At 37.0% G+C, this 15123-nt stretch overlaps 1 protein-coding gene and 1 long non-coding RNA gene across 5 annotated transcripts in view; one reads left to right on the forward strand and one right to left on the reverse strand.

The window, feature by feature from the left end:
• LOC148954183 (uncharacterized) overlaps window positions 1–2152 on the forward strand; it is a 29122-nt gene extending 26970 nt beyond the window's left edge. For 3 of the 4 annotated variants that reach the window (XR_016141496.1, XR_016141497.1, XR_016141499.1), the window contains exon 3: window positions 1746–1978. This is a non-coding gene — a long non-coding RNA (uncharacterized LOC148954183). Of the gene's footprint in view, window positions 1–1745; window positions 1979–2018 lie in introns of those variants that run through there. The other variant, XR_016141498.1, reaches the window with a different exon arrangement.
• LOC148954182 (phosphatidylinositol 4-kinase type 2-beta-like) overlaps window positions 1–15123 on the reverse strand; it is a 109036-nt gene that overhangs the window by 64119 nt on the left and 29794 nt on the right. The window lies entirely within an intron of this gene.

A 15123-nucleotide genomic window follows, 5' to 3' on the forward strand; every position in this document is an offset into this window, starting at 1 on the left:
GAACATCCCAACAAGATGACAGACGTTGAGTTCTGCCATCGAAAAAACATTTGAAGAATGTCGCGTCGTCAGCAAAGCACCTCAAGATTGTAAACAACCTCTAAAGGAAAGATGTGTCTGCAGAATTTGAATCCGTGTATCAGAGCTTTTTACGAAATTCATAGCAGCGTTTCAGAAGCACGAACCCCTTGCGCACGCTCTTCATGCCGAGCTGAAAAACTTGCTTCTCACTGTTTTGGCAAAACTTCTGAAACCTGACATTCTTATGTCTACTGATGAAATTTCTACCATTTTCCTTGAGAACTTGGACAGATATTTGCAGAACACTATTGTAGGTGATCAGGTTGAGCTTGTGTTAGATGTTCAGAACCTCATCTTAGCAGAAAGACACGGGTTCCGTGGAAGAACGGGAAGGCATTTTAAATCAGCTGCCAAACACTTGATCAAGAAGTGCCCCAGCTCTTCTAATAGCCTTCTCGAAGTGCATAGGTGCCTGGGTCCCAAAAAAGGAAAAGAGTAGAAGTATGTCAGATATAGTTGTGCTTACTTGAGAGACCTCGTTAGGAGTAAGCATTGACAATGTTCGAAGTGATTGGATATTGCTGCAAGACGAGAGCTCAGTAGAACCATCGCCATTACGTATCAACCCGTTCTTGCATCAAATCATCTCTATGACGGACGCTTTTGGTGGATAAAAGTATACGCTTTTGTTGAAGCTTGTAATGGCTTTGTTGACATTATTGAACAGCAGTGCTGACGTAGAGAGGGGTTTTCACTTTCAGGAACACTACTTCCGTCAGACAGAGCCTCCGTGTCAGAAAGAGTCCTGCATGCGAAGCTGTATGTGGTTGACGAATTTAACACAGATGGAGGCTAACCCAAAAGGTTTCCTTTGGCAAACCCAAAACCCAAATAGGTAGAATCAGATAGAAGTTTACCTTTATTTCATCAATTTCAGTAAATTACATCCATAGCCCACTGCTTTTAAATTGTTCACATTACAAGTTATTCAGATTTGTCAGGCCTTCTGCACTCATCTGTCTATGCAAGTTTTTACCTTACATTTCGGTAAAAAAACATATATATTTAATCCCAATATTATCCCACTGGTGGTACTTGAGTACAAATAATCATCATGGTTTTTCTACTACTAACAACTCACCTCAGTACCAAGGTGCCAGAGGCCAACACAGCTACGCACGCTCCCCTTCTATCCGAATTTATTCAAAGCCTCCCTTTTTACACCCTCCCTGGAAGTTCCCATTTCTCTTAAATCTTTCTTTATGACATCCTCCTACCATAACTTCCATTGTTGAATCAGCATCACTTTCGATAGGTTTCAGCCAGTCTTTTAGTTCATTCAGCTTTTTACACTCTTTTCTGTATTTATTTTTTTTTTTAATTTGTCCACACTCCTGTATCTAGTTTTTGACATTAACGATAATACAAGCTTTGATAATTTAAAATTATGGATTCTTGAATCCAAAGATTCGTTTTCAACTCCCTGTCTTTACCTCTACATTTTTTTCTGTTTCTACCCTGTTGCTTTGAATGGAACAGGATTCTTTCCGATTTTAGCAAACTCAAAGAGAATGCAAATATACTTTTTTTTTAACCGTGCAACATTTTTTATTTCTGCTCAAATTTGGCTTAATAGTGACTACTTTCTTTTAAAAAGCTGTTTCGTGGAAAAAATTTCCTATGGATTCTTGAATTCAATGACTTATGCATATTCGGTGTTCTAGGAATTGGGGATATCATCACCCCGTCGGATATTCCTGCTATACTTAGAAGATTGAAGGAGGAGAAGACTCAAATCAAGGTGCTTAACCCGGATCGTGTAGCGGTCTTTGCCAATATGGATACTAAAGTTGCTATTATAAAGACCGTGACGAAGGTCGATTTAACGAAAGTGATTTTTTTTTATTATTAAGTTGTTAATAAGGTCTGGTCTTGAAAATAAATATAATTTGTTCCTTATAAAAAAAACGTTTAAGCAATAATTTTTTTTTGTTCAGGTAAGGAACCGAGGATTGACGATTTCCTTTATGTAACTAACGACGGCTATGTCAAAATATGGGGGATGAGTGGTTTCTGTCACTATCACATGATATTGAGACGGAAGATAAGTGCTATGAAGCTAGAGGCATGGGAGAATGATAAGAAGAAGAATGAGAATAAATGATATTATTATAAACATTAAATAAAGGATACTGCTCGTTGATTTGACTAAAGAATAGTTATTTAGGTGCATCTTTCTAGATTTCATTGAAATAATTCTAATATAAATATTCACCTTTTTAGAACTTTAAACATAAAAGACTGAATTTCAGATTTATTCATATAAACCCTTTATACTTCAATCTAAACAATATTTTGAGGTGAGAATAGATGTCTTAAAAATTAGATTTGATGAATTACCAGGAATCAGGAGAAGTGTTTTCATTGAAACAATATTTTTAAAACATATATATTTTTATTAATACTTACACTTTTTATATACACATATACATTTTTATTAATATTTATAAAATTATATACATTAATTGAATACTTCAGTTTTAAAACCTGGATCTAACATTGCATTCTTTCGTAAATCTCTAGTTTGAAATATTAAACTATGCATATTTTCTTTATGTATTTTTAGAAGGTCTAATACACGTTTTCTACCTGCACTGAAATTAGGTCTAAAAATTGAAGGATTTGATATTTGAGGATTCAGTATATTGTTTTGGTCTCTTGTGTCTAGATGGTTATGATTACGACATATATCAAAATCAATTTGCTCGAAAATTTCATTCGAATCAATAAAATTTATCAATTAGCTTATCCCGACTCAATCTATCCATATCTAATTGCTGGAAAATGTCATCTGGTTCTCTATGAAATTTGTCAATAAGATCACCCCGAGTCAAATCTTGAGGGTTCGGGATGCTTTCTTTCGCACTCAATATATGATTCATGGCTACAGCCAAGGCCGTACCCAGAGGGGGAGGGTTTGCCCCCTCCCGAAATGTTTGTTTGACTCGTAAAAACGTAACAAAAATAGATATAATAATCCATAAACGAATTTTGTATGCGTTTTTGAGGATTTTTTTGTGTACCCCCCCCCCCCCCATCCCCCGAAAAAAAGTCTTTGAGTAAAACCCCCTCCGAAAAAAATCCTGGGTACGGCCTTGGCTACAGGATCCACATATCCAGGAATCACTATCTCATCCTTATCTCCACCCAAGCTGATTATGGGTTTTATTGATTGTGGTGTTTTTGTTTCGACGATTTCTGATTGTCATTTATTTTCTTCTGCTGTTTGTGTAGATTAAAGAAAATATAATGAAAACAATATTAATCTTTAGTTTTTTCAAATACTATCACACATGGTTAAGACAGATTCTTATTAAAGAAAGAAAACAATTATAACGTGACAACCCTGCACTGAATAAACAGTCAAAACGTGGCAAGACAGAAGACACTGAAAAAAATTTCGAAGGTGAAACATAATAAAACAGAAGACATTGAAAAAAAAAAGTAATTTTAAGATGAAAAGTAACATAGCAGAGGACACTGAAAAAAATTTCGAAGGTGAAACATAATAAAACAGAAGACATTGAAAAAAAAGTAATTTTAAGATGAAAAGTAACATAGCAGAGGACACTGACATAAAACTTTCAAGGTGAAATATAACAAGTTGCCTCGGCTTGTCGTTTGTCATTATAAAAGAAATAACACCAAACCTTTCTTTCTTTTAATTGTTCAGGTTATGGGAAAAAAACGTTTTTATGTTCTTTAACACACTGAATCTGGATGTATAATTTTCAGAGATCCCTTGACTTTAATTATTAAAGGGATAATAAAAGGTAACATTTTTTCGTTTGTAGTTCATATTTGAATGCAATATTCAAACTAATCATAATTCTGTATAACCAAGCAGTATTTATACTGGAAATAAGAACCGGTGTATGCTGTATATTTTAAACCAGAATATCTTAACCTCTAGGTCGACGCTCTAGTTCACATATAAAGGTTTAACATTTCGAACAATAGCCAGATTTACTCGCTCAGGCTGTAAGTTCTGTATTGTATATCATTTTGGTCCAAATATAACATGTTCTGATCGCTTTATACGATCTCGTTTAGTATGTAAAGGGGCCTTACTACTAGGGTTTTGGATCATAATTATTACAATGATGATATCGTTTTATACTTCCAAACTTTTCAAACAGTTCGTGGTAACAAACTATAAGAGGCGACCTGGTTCAATAGTAACCGAAACTCTAAAAAACAAAATTTTGATATTAATAGATACATCAAAAGAACCGGATTTGTATGCTGATTTTAGATATGTAAGTTAAGTCCTACCGATCAAAAGTTACGAGCAAGAAAATTTGCCTTATTTTCGAAAAAAGGGCGAGACACCTCCTAAAAGTCATAGAATCTTAATGGAGTTCACACCATCAGATTCAGTAAACCTTACTGTAGAGGTTTCAAGCTCCTATCTGCAAAAAATAAGGAATTTTGTATTTTTCGCCAGAAGAACGATCACGGATGCGTGTTTATTTGTTTTTGCTTTTTCCCAGGTATGATCATATCGACCCAGTGGTCCTAGAAGGTTGTGAGAAGGTTCATTCAAACGAAAATTAAAAGTTATAGTGGCCTTTTTAAGCGACCAAAGAAACTGGAGGGCAACTAGAATCACTTTTTACAAAAAAAACTGCATTTTCATGTACAAGCTACGCTCACCATTCTACCATCTGAGACTCTTGACCAGTCTACAGTAGCCACAGTAAAAAGCGCAACTTCATTTCTCGAGGGTGTACCGAATAATGAACAAGTACCAATTACTTCATTATTATATTTTGGTTTTTCTTTTTCCGCAGCGAGTCCGGATTGCAGCGGTAGCTTGGAACCTAGTAAGAGACGATCACGTTCAATAATAAGAAATATAAAAACCCAAGGGAAATATATTGGCTTAAAAAACAAGAAAAGTGGCAGCTACTACAACATTCTGCCTAAACGGCATCTTTTTTTCTTCCACAGATAGCTTGGCAGAACATCGTAGCGAGAGTTGTTCAATGGCTCATTTTAAAGGAAATTAATGGGGTTAAAAACATTTTGTAATTAAAACAATTTATTTTTAAAATAGAATCAATTTTTTAACAAAAAACTGTATATTTCATGTTAAGGATTGATCGATGACGTCATAATCGTAGGATGTAGCCAGGTCGTCTCTTACTATTCCAATTAAGAAAAAGCCATAGGGTTTTTCCTATTTGTAATTTTATCATACTGAGATCATTTTAGTAAAAACCAGTACTCATGGGCGTACGGAAGGGGGGCAGCTGCCCCCTAGAACTTCAAATTTTCACTAGATATGGCTGAAAAGCAGCTGGTTGAAAAAGTAGTTGAGTAAAGGTAGATGGCTAAAAAAGCAGTTGATAAAAGATAGATGGTTGAAAAGGCTGGAAATAAACAGCTGGAATGACAGAATAAAATTCAAACAAGAATCAATTATCCATAAAGTCTTGGAAAGATTGAGCTCTAATCCAAGAAGATTAATGCTGAAGTTTATTGATGATTTATGATTTTTGGTGATTACTTATTAATAAAGCTTTCATAATAGGTATGTTAGAACTTGCTGGCAATGTAAGGTTTTGTGAACTGCCAATATAACTTCAGCCTTTCATCAAAGAATCGGTACCCCCCCCCCCCTCCTCTAGAGAAGAAGCTACGTACGCCCATGCCAGTACTTACTAGTGTTATAGATTGCTGTTGTCTTATCCGCCTTATTGGTCCGCCTTTTCTTTCTTTTCCCCAGGGGTGATCGTATCGATCCAGAGGTCCTAGAATTTTGCGAGAGGGCTCGTTCAAATGGAAATTAAAGTTCTAGTGCCTTTTTTAATCAAAAATAAATTAAAAATAAAATCACTTTTTACAAAAAAAAACTGCATTTTAGATGTCTTAATATTTTCACAGATATTTGATTTCTCAAGTAATCATAGAGAAAAAAGAGCGATTCGTCTCAATAGCAACCGAAACTCTAAAAACGGAATTTGGATATCAATAAATATATCAAAAGAATTGGATTTTTATGATGATTTTAAATATGTAAGTTTCATCAAGTTTTATTTGTAGTTAAAGTAAAGAACGAATAGTAAAGTTTATAATAACTGAATATTACTAGGAGACCAAAGTTTGTAATAAAACCTTACTTTCCTAGAAACCAGCATCATCCATTTATAATTAACAGAAAAAGTTGGCCCGGATGAGTTTGTACTCGACGCCTTGGGATTACAAGACCTACGCTCAACTGACTGAGCCACCAAATCTTGTATTTTATGAAAGAATATACAGCTTGAGACAATATTGAAAAAGAGTTACATCAAGGACCGATATAGTTCATTATTAATGGGGCCAATGCAAGTTTCGTCGAATACAACTGAAAACCTAGTAAAGAGCAAAACGCGGCACCTAGTAACTAGAAGTTAATATAATTACATAAAAGATCGATGTAAAAATCATTTCGATGAATTCGTTTGTAGATTTTATTCATATATTTGCATTGTCTACTTAAGACGTGACACCAAAATTGTTGTTTTTGTCAGGGTGTAATTTTGTATGGGGTAGGGGGCAACTGCCCCCTCCAGACCCAAGTTTGCCCCCCCCCCGAGCTGAAATTTAGTTTCTTCAAAAATCTTGTCAGAACTAAAATAATCCTGCATAATTCAGAAAAGTTTTCTTCAGTAATTCTCTGCATTTATGGTACTATAAGCTTATTTTTTATTTCTCACTGACGTTTATCCTTGACCTGGGAAAGTTTGGTCCACCTTTGCCCCACCCCCCAGGGTTTTGACGAAATTACGCCCCTGTTTTTTGTGCTACATCACACGTACGGATCGTGGAATTGATAAAAATCACTTAGATATGAGCAATAGCTTTCAAATGAGCCGTTAAACGTCGCTCTAAAATGTTCTGGTAGCCCAGTAGCACCAGCTTTTCCACTTGAGACAAGGCACCCAAAATACCGTTTTTTAGTGCCATTTGGAACTTGCTGATGGTGGAGTTTGTAGGAAGAAAGGACGTATGTATGAGCAATATCTTTTATATGAGCTATTAAAAATTTGTGTAAGATAGAGGCAATACCAAAACGCCCATACTGATACGTGTGATATCGATACGTCCGGTACCAATACAACGTACAGCTTTTCCCCCAGGGACTATGGAGGGTCATATCATCACTAAAATCATAGATACTAGACTTTTGAAGTATGTTGAACAAAATGGCTATCTCGAAATTGATTGGATGACTTTAGGGGGAGGAGGCCTCTAGGGAGATAGGGCTAGTTGCCCTTCAATCTTTTTGGTCACTTAAAAGGGGCACTTACAAATTTAATTTCCTTTCTAATGAGCTACTACACATCTCTCTATGATGCTCTGACCACCCCCAAGCCCTACTAGAAAAAAAGGGAGACAGATCAGTGCTACCGATGCAAAAAAGCGATTTTTTTGTTGTTCAAGGACGGGGACTGTAATTTCCATGCGAGTAGAGGAGGGGGTACCAGCCCCATTGCTCACCCCTGCTGCCACCTACAACTTTTTTAACACCATATATTAGCACGAGAACCACGTGGTTTATGGTTTTTTGTCAATGAGAATTTGAAAAAACAGGAATTTTGTCAATTTTATGTATGTTTTCATAGATGGTTATGTGTGTTGGTCGATTTATTTGATGTTTTTCTCGGATGTCAACATCAAATTATGGATGTTTTATGGTTTTTGTCAGTGAGAATTTGAAAAACAGGAATTTTGTCACATTTATGTATGTTTTCATGGTTTTTGTCAGTGAGAATTTGAAAAACAGGAACTTTGTCACATTTAAGGATGACAACAGCAATTCATGTCTGTTTTATGGTTTTCGTCACTGAGAATTTGAAAAACATGAACTTTCTCACTTGGAAAACCATAAACCACGTGGTGCTGTCACGAGTCAGAACACCTGTGCTGTCGACCTCAATTCACATATCGTGAATCAATAATTCCCCTTAGAAACAACAAATTAATTTTCCCTTTCTTGACAGATCAATCAATCAATGACATCATCTGTCAGACTTTAAAAATTTCCGCCTAGAAACATTTCTCCAGGAATAGATCCAAAATCATTAATGTCTTTGCCTCGGGAACAGTTCTACTGGTCGAACTCCAAAAGATATTAATAACCAAAGGCCATGGAAACAATTAGGCAAGAAACATCTTAGCGATGAATTGTTTTAGCGCGCGAGAAGGTTTCCTATTAATTTGAAATGCATTAGCGCAGAGATGCCAATAACAAAGGAAAACGCTGAATTTACGTTTAGGGATAATTTTGGCGAAACTGTTTTAGCTATTTTATGGAACTATTTCGGCGAAACAGCTAGAGACATTTTAAAAGAAGATTTTTGAAGAGATTTTGGAGGAGGTTTTGAGTGTGGTCATTATAATACACAAGTTTCAATTGAACAGTGTTGTGAGGTCCTCTAACCCAACCCCAAAGGGTTCCAACCCCGAAGGAAGCCCCCGGTCCTCAAAGGCCCCCCCAGCTCCCCAAGGCCCTCCCCCGGGCCCCAACTGCCTCTCCGGACCCCCCAAGGCCCTCCCCCCGTCCCAAAAGGTCACCCAGACCCCCAAAGACCATCCCCAGGCTCCAAATGTCCCCAGGCGCCCAACTGTCCCCCCGGACCCCCAAAGACCATCCCTGTGCTCCAAAGGCCCTCCCTGTGCCCCCAAATGCCCTCCTCCGGTCCCCAAAGGCCCATCGAGCTCCCAAAGGACCAACGGGGTCCCAAATGCCCTCCCCCGGGCCCCAACTGCCCCTCCGGACCCCCCAAGGCCCTCCCTGTGCTCCAACGGCCCTCCCTGTGCCCCCAAAGGCCCTCCTCCGGTCCCCAAAGGCCCATCGAGCTCCCAAAGGCCCAACGGGGTCCCAAAGGCCCTCCACCGGCCCCCAACTGCCCCAAAGGCCCTCCCCTGGTCCTCAAAGGTCCCCCAGGGCTTCCAAAGGACCAACGGGGTCACAAAGGCCCTCCACCGGTCCCCAAATGTCCCTCAGGCACCCAAAGGCCCTCCCTGTGTCCCAAAGGCCATCCTCCGGTCCCCACCGGCCCCTCGTGATCCCCACGTACCACCGGGGTCACAACGGCACACCACCGGAACACAACTGTCCTCCCGGCCCTCCCAGACCCTCCCGGCGCCCCAAAGGCCTCCCCCCCCCCCCCCCTGCCCTCCCCAGACCCCCCAAGGCCCTCACCCCGGCCCCCCCGGGCACCCTCCGCGCCCCACGGCCCCCCCCCCCGCAAGGGCCCCCCCGACCCACCAAGGCTCTCCCGTGCACCCGTCTTTCGTTGATGTGTGTTGTCTGAAACCTATGATTTGGGATGTGTAGTTTGCTACTTCGGGCTTTTCTGAGCTAAGGTTTCTTAGTATTTCCTAGGTGAATGTTGTCTGAAACCAATAGTTTGGGATGAGTAGTTTGCTATTTCAGGCTTTTATGAACTAGGTTTCTTAGCCTTTCGTTGATGTGTGTTGAGTGAAACTTATGATTTGGGATATGTAGTTTGTTATTTTTGACTTTTCTGAGTTGGATTTCTTAGTCTTTCATAGGTGTGTGGTGTCTGAAACCTATGATTTGGGATGTGTAGTTTGCTATTTTCGACTTTTCTGAGCTGGATTTCCTAGCCTTTCATAGGTATGCGTTGTCAGAAAATTATGATTTGGAATGTATAGTTTGCTATTTCAGACTTTTCTGAGCTAAGATTTTCTAGTATTTCGTAGGTGAATGTTGTCTGAAACCAATAGTTTGGGATGAATAGTTTGCTATTTTTGACTTTTCTGAGCTAGGTTTCTTAGTCTATCGTTGATGTGTGTTGACTGAAACCGATGATTTGGGATCTTTAGTTTGTTATTTTTGACTTTTCTGAGTTAGATTTCTTAGTCTTTCATAGTTATGTGTTCCATGAAACCTATGATTTGGTGTGGGTTGAGTGCTACCTTTGTCTTGTCTGAGATAGATTTCTTAGACTTTCATAGGTGTGTGTTGTATGAAACCTATAGTTTGGGATGGGTGGATTGCTACTTATGACCTTTCTGAGCTGGATTTCTTCGCCTTTAATAGGTGTTTGTTGTCTGAAACCTATGATTTGGGATATGTAATTTGCTATTTCCGACTTTTCTGAGCTAGGTTTCTTAGCCGTTCATAGGTGTGTGGTGTCTGAAACCTATGATTTGGGATGTGTGGGTTGCTATTTCTGACTTTTCATAACCGGATTTCTTAGTCTTTCATAGGTATGTGATGTCTGAAACCTATGATTTGGGGGTGTGTGGGTTGATATTTTTTGACCTTTCTGAGCTAGATGTCTTAGCCTTTCATAGGTGTGTCCTTTCAGAAAATTATGAGATGGGAGGTAGAGTTTGATTTTTGGACTTTTCAGAGCTAGGAGTTTTAGACACTCATAGGTGTTTGTTGTCTGAAACTTCGAGTTTGGGATGAGTATTTGGCTATTTCAGACTTTTCTGAGCTAAGATTTCTTAGTATTTCGTACTTGAATGCTGTCTGAAACCTATGATTTGGGATATGTATATTACTATTTCGGGCTTTTCTGAGTTAGATTTCTTAGTATTTCGTAGGTGACTGCTGTCTGAAACTTATGATTTGGGATATGTAAATTACTATTTCGGGCTTTTCTGAGTTGGATTTCTTAGTCTTTCGTAGGTGTGTGGTGTCTGAAAACTATGATTTGGGATGTGTGGGTTGCTATTTTTTAACTTTTCTGAGCAGGATTTCTTAGCCATTCGTAGGTGTGTGTTGACTGAAACCTATGATTTGGGATGGTTAATTTGCTATTTCTGACTTTTCTGAGCTGGATTTCTTAGCCTTTCATATGTGTGTCCTTTCAGAAAATTATGATTTGGGAGGTATAGTTTGCTTTTTGGACTTTTCATAGCTAGGATTCTTAGTCACTCATAGGTGTTTGTTCTCTGAAACTTCGAGTTTGGGACGAGTAGTTGGCTATTGCAAACTTTTCTGAGCTAAGGTTTCTTAGTATTTCGTAGGTGAATGCTGTCTGAAACTTATGATTTGGGATATGTAAATTACTATTTCGGGCTTTTCTGAGTTGGATTTCTTAGTCTTTCATAGGTGTGTGATGTCTGAAACCTATGATTTGGGATGTGTAGTTTGCTATTTTCGACTTTTCTGAGCTAGGTTTCTTAGCCTTTCATAGGTATGTGTTGTCAGAAAATTATGATTTGGGACGTGTAGTTTGCTATTTCAGGCTTTTCTGAGCTAAGGTTTTCTAGTATTTCGTAGGTGAATGTTGTCTGAAACCTATAGTTTGGGATGAGTAGTTTGCTATTTTCGACTTTTCTGAGCTAGGTTTCTTAGTCTTTCGTTAGTGTGTGCTGACTGAAACCTATGATTTGAGATACGTAGTTTGCTATTTTTGACTTTTCTGAGATGGATTTATTAGCCTTTCCTAGGTGTGTGTTGACTGAAACCTATGATTGGGATGAGTGGTTTGCTATTTTTGTCTTTTCTGAGCTAGATTTCTTATCCGTTCATAGGTGTGTGTTGTCTGAAACTTATGATTTGGGATGTCTAGTTTGCAATTTGAACTTTTCAGAGCTATTATTCTTAGTCCGTCATAGGCGTTTGTTGTCTGAAACTTCTAGTTTGGGATGAGTAGTTTTGCTATTTCAGGCTTTTCTGAGCTAAGGTTTCTTAGTCTTTCATAGGTGAATGATGTCTGAAACCTATGATTTGGGATATGTAAATTACTATTTCGGGCTTTTCTGAGTGGGATTTCTTAGTCTTTCATAGATGTGTGGTGTCTGAAACATATGATTTGGGATGGGTGGATTGCTACTTTTGACATTTCTGAGCTGAATTTCATAGCCTTTCATATGTGTTTGATTTCTGAAACATATAGTTTGGGATGAGTAGTTTGCTATTTTTGACTTTTCTGAGCTAGGCTTCTTAGCCGGTCTGATGTGTCGGTTGTCTGAAACCTAGGATTTGGGATATGTAAATTACTATTTCTGGCTTTTCTTAGCTAGATTTCTTAGTCTTTCATAGGTACGTGTTGTCTGAAACCTATGATTTTGGATGTGTGGGTTGCTATTTTTTGACTTTTCCGAGCTGGATTTCTTAGCCGATCATAGGTGAGTGCTGTCTGAAACTTGTGATTTGAGATGGTTAATTTGCTATTTCCGGCTTTTATTAGCTAGGTTTCATAGTCTTTCTTAGGTGTCTGTTGTCAGAAAATTACGATTTGGGATGTGTAGTTTGCTATTTGAACTTTTCAGAGCTAGGATTTTTAGTCCATCATTGGTGTTTGTTGTCTGAAACCAATAGTTTGGGATGACTAGTTTGCTATTTCAGGCTTGTTCACTTTGAATTTCTGTCATGAAATGCAAGAGTTGGAAAATTGGGGTCTTAGTCCACCAGCTCAGTATTGGGGTCCCAGTCCACCAACCTGAATGGTGGAAATCACTAGATCAGAATTGGGGTCTTAGTCCACCAGCCTGAATGGTGGAAATCCACTAGCTCAATATTGGGGTCTCTGTACACCAGCCTGAATGGTGGAAATTCACTAGCTCAGAATTAGGGTCTTAGTCCACCAGCCCGAATGGTGGAAATTCACTAGCTCAGTATTGGGGTCTTAGTCCACCAGCCTGAATGGTTGAAATTCACATTAGACGACACAAAAACTTACACACACACACACACACACACACAGACACACGCACACACACACACACAGCTTATCTATGGCTAAGTTTGTTAAAGACAATCTATTTTCTTGCGAAAACACACAAAATCAGAAAAAATGTTAACTTTTAATTTATTAACTAAGCACTTAGAATAATTTTCAATATCTTTATTAAGAGTTTATCATATATAATTCTCCGTGTGCTATCGAAAAGATAATTTCTAGCGACAACACACAAAATAAGAAAAAATGATCAATTTTACGTTAGTAAATAAGTAATTAGACTCAAAATTTAGATATATATTAAGACTTTCAACTAGCTATGGATAAGTTTCATAAAGACAAGATATTTTCTTGCAAAAACACACAAAATCAGAAAAAAAGTTCACTGTTCCTTTATTACCTACAAAATTAGACTAAAAATTAGTATATTTATGCAGATTTTCATCTTTCTATGTACAATTTTGATAAATAAAATATATTTTCTTGATAAAACACACAAGATCAGAAAAAATGGTCAATGTTCATTTAGTAAAAAAACAAGTATACTAAACCTTAATAAACTAATTAAGAGTTTAAAATAGCTCTTGCTCAGTTTAATACAGAAAAGATATTTTATATATAAAACAATAAAACACGTAAAAAAATGAAAATGATAAATTATAAAAACCACAAAAATAATCAAATATTATTTATAAATTCAGATTTAAATATTTAAAGTTATAAGTTTGCTAAAGACAATATATTTTCTTGTTAAAACACACAAAATCATAAAAAATTATAAATTGTACTAGAGGACCAACTAACATAGACTAAATAGTAATATATTTATGCATAGTTTAACGTATATCGGGAGAAGTTTTCTAATGAAAATATCTTTTCGTGAGAAAACACATAAAATAATAAAATATTATAAAGTTTCACTAAGTACATAATTTCTAAGACTAAAAATGAAGTTATCTGTTAAGAGTTTCAAATAGCTATGGCTAAGTTTGCTAAAGACAAGCTATTTTCTTGCGAAAACATACAAAATCAGAAAAAATGATCAATGTTCCTTTAGTACCTACACAATTAGACTAAAAATGAAGATATTTATACAGAGTTTCAACTAGCTATGGCTAAGTTTACTAAAGACAAGCTATTTTCTTGTGAAAAAACAAAAAAACAGAAAAAAAAAATGTTATCTTCTAATAGACTAAATCATCATTGAGGCATACTTGAATATATTTATTAAGAGTTTCAACTAGCTAAGGATATGTTTGCTAAAGACAAGATATTTTATGGCAAAAAAACAAAAACTCAGAAAAAATAGTGTTATGGTCGATTAAGTTAGGTTAGGTGAAGTTAGGTTAGTCGAGATTAAGTTAGGTTATGTTAAGGTATGTTAGTCGCGTTGAGACGCCGTTATCAATAAGATAGGTTAGGTTAGGTTGTGTTAATTTTTTGTTTGTTCAGTTAGGTTAGATTCAGTTAGGTTAGGTTCTGTTATGTGAGTAGCGGTAAGATTGAAAGTGTGTTGAGGTTAGGCTAGGTTTGAATAATTTCTCGGGCGTACGTCGGCTATCCTAACCTAACCAAACCTAACTTAATCTAACCTATCCTAACCTAACTTAACCTAACCTAACTTCACCGAGCCTAACCTAACCTAACATCAAATCAATTAATCCACCCCCAACTCCAAGAGACGCGCGCGCGTACTGCTGATCTACTCTACTAACCTAACTTAGCATACCATCAATGACAATCACCTATCATCACCTAACTTAACCTAACCTCAATATCTATCCCATCCAACTAAAGTGGATGAGGTCTGGTGTTTTCGACCGAAAATATATTTTCGTTAGAAAACTTAGCCATAGATAGTTGAAACTCTGCATAAATATCTTAATTTCATCCTAATAGCGGAGTTAATCTATGACCAGTGAAAATTTTTTTTTCTGATTTTTTGTTTATTAACTATAAAATAGCTTGTATTTAGCAAACTTAGCCATAGCTAGTTGAAACTCTGTATAAATATCTTCATTTTTAGTCTAATTGCGTAGGTACTAAAGGAAGATTGATCATTTTTTCTGATTTTGTGTGAATTCGCACGAAAATAGCTTGTTTTGGACAAACTTAAACATTTTTATTTGAAACTAGTAACAGATAAATTAATTTTTAGTATAATAGCGTCGTTACTTGAGTAAACTTCAAAATTTTTTCTGTGATTGTGTGTTTTCACTCGAACATATAGATTCTTTATCAATCGTATCACGAGCTCGTTGAAACTCTGAATAAATAACCTAGATTATAGTCTAAATGCGTTTGTAATAGAGGACCATTTGAAATTTTTTCTGATTTTGTGTGTTTTTGCAAGAAAATAGCTTGTCTTTAGAAAACTTATCCA

Source organism: Artemia sp. Qi Xiang Cuo, chromosome 3, assembly GCF_049724085.1.
Source record: "Artemia sp. Qi Xiang Cuo chromosome 3, ASM4972408v1, whole genome shotgun sequence".
In the NCBI taxonomy this organism is placed as follows: Eukaryota; Metazoa; Arthropoda; class Branchiopoda; order Anostraca; family Artemiidae; genus Artemia; species Artemia sp. Qi Xiang Cuo.